Source organism: Mastomys coucha, unplaced genomic scaffold (assembly GCF_008632895.1).
Source record: "Mastomys coucha isolate ucsf_1 unplaced genomic scaffold, UCSF_Mcou_1 pScaffold20, whole genome shotgun sequence".
NCBI classification, from domain to species: Eukaryota; Metazoa; Chordata; class Mammalia; order Rodentia; family Muridae; genus Mastomys; species Mastomys coucha.
This window is the reverse complement of record NW_022196903.1, coordinates 42,473,485-42,475,351: the sequence shown is the minus strand read 5'-3', so window position 1 is coordinate 42,475,351 and position 1,867 is coordinate 42,473,485. Positions and strand designations below refer to the sequence as shown.

The window sequence follows — 1,867 nt, the reverse complement described above, 5'->3', positions numbered from 1 at the left end:
TCAAAGACCAAAGGAGGAGGCCTGGGCAGAAGATAGGCCAGAGTCCTAAGGCCAGTCTGAGGAGGGAGCGTCCGGGGTCTTTTGGCTTCCGGATAAGCCCTTGGGAATCCTGGAACCTGAAGCCCCCACACAGGTTTATCACTTCCTGGGAAGGCGTGCTTGCCTGTTCTCAGACCAGAAGGCTCAGGGTGCATGTAGTTCCTATCCCAGTGGATGGCCTGTGCAATCTGAAGGGCCACCTGACCACACTTGACTCCTCCGCACCTCCACCCACTCACCCACCCCCGGATTCTTAGGTTTCTCTCCGGCTCTCCCACCCAAGACCTTTCACTTGAGCTCTGTTTCTCAGTTAGTAGAACTCATCCTTCTAGACAGAGATGTCACTAGTACTGGCCAAATGGGGCAGAACTTAGGTGTCTACTAGCCCAGTGGGTGGCCTGTGTAATCTGAAAGTCTGACCATATTTGACTTCTTCACACTTCCCCACCCTCAGCCCTGTTTCCTACCTTAATCTATGTTATCTTTTTCCAGAAAGTTTGGGATGGATGTAGTTCATTGTCTTTCTGGTGTCTTGTTCAATCTTTAGTTTTTTCCCACACTCTATTCCCTCTGGCTATTATCTTCTTTCCAGACTACACTTTCCAAGACTTTTATATTGAGCATTGTTTCTCAGTCAGTAGAACCAATCGTTCTACATAGAGATTTCACATGCATTGGCCAAATACAGAACCTAGGTGACTTCTGTGCTATGTTATGTATAGGTCCATTCATACCTGACATCCTGGATTTTTATGTCTATTTAAATTGTTCTTCCTAAGCTAGTGGTTCTCTTTCTTATGCTGTGACCTTTCAGTAGAATTCTTCATGTTGTGATGAACAGTGACCATATAATTATACTTTTTTCATATATCATACATGTAATTTTCAATCCAATCCATCACGCACATATCCCTGTATTCCCTTGGTCTATGTATGTGCTAGTGAAAGTGTCTTTTTCTTTGTTTGTTTGTTTTTTGTTTTTTGTTTTTTGGTTTTTGGTTTCTCTGTGTAGCCCTGGCTATCCTGGAACTCACTCTGTAGACCAGGCTGGCCTTGAATTCAGAAATCCACCTCCCTCTGCCTCCCAAGTGCTGGGACTAAAGGCATGTGCCACCATTGCCTGGCTGAAAGTGTCTTTCTATCCCCAAGAGTGTTCTGGATGCATAAGGCCAACTGCTACTGTAATACCTTGAGCAGTTTCAAGAATGAAAAGGGAAAAAGCCCAACCATATTCTGTTATTATTCTCAGTAAAATGATTCTACCTATCATATATGTCTACATATTGCTTTTGAAGGTTTATTTATCATGTCCCGGAATAAAGAATCTGTTTTCTTTCTTCCTTTTTCTATGTTCTGTTTCTGAATTACAGTTGCTCTTGAGAAGTAAAGCCTTTAAATTTTTCCTTTCCTTTTCCACCAGGCATTACTATCTGATGTCCACCAGATTACACATTCTACAAGAGGAAACACATACAGAGCATTTTAATACTGGCATTTGAGAAGTTATAGTCTTGCTAATTTAAAGTTGGCCTAGGATTCATGTGTGGCCCACACATGTTAAATCCCAGCAGTCGGAGGCAGAGGCAGCGGATGTTTGTGAGTTCAAAGCCTGCTCTATGAGGGTTTTCTAGGCCTGCCAGGGTTACATAGAGGCATCCTGTCTAAAAAACTGACTAAAGAAAGAAATAAAGAAATAAGTAATAAAATTGAACAGGTCATAAATACTCATACCTTTAATTCCAGCACTGGGAGCCCATGACAAACAGATCCTGTGAGCTCACAGTCAGCCAGTTTTTGGGGGTTTTTTGGTTTTTTTTTTTTTTTTTTT

At 42.3% G+C, this 1,867-nt stretch overlaps 1 long non-coding RNA gene across 1 annotated transcript in view; it reads right to left on the bottom strand.

Annotated features, from left to right (window-relative positions):
• Positions 1 to 1,325: 1,325 nt before the first annotated feature.
• LOC116098100 overlaps positions 1,326 to 1,867 on the bottom strand; it is a 9,972-nt gene continuing 9,430 nt past the window's right edge. The window contains exon 2 of the long non-coding RNA XR_004121694.1: positions 1,326 to 1,493. This is a non-coding gene — a long non-coding RNA (uncharacterized LOC116098100). The remainder of the gene's footprint in view (positions 1,494 to 1,867) is intronic.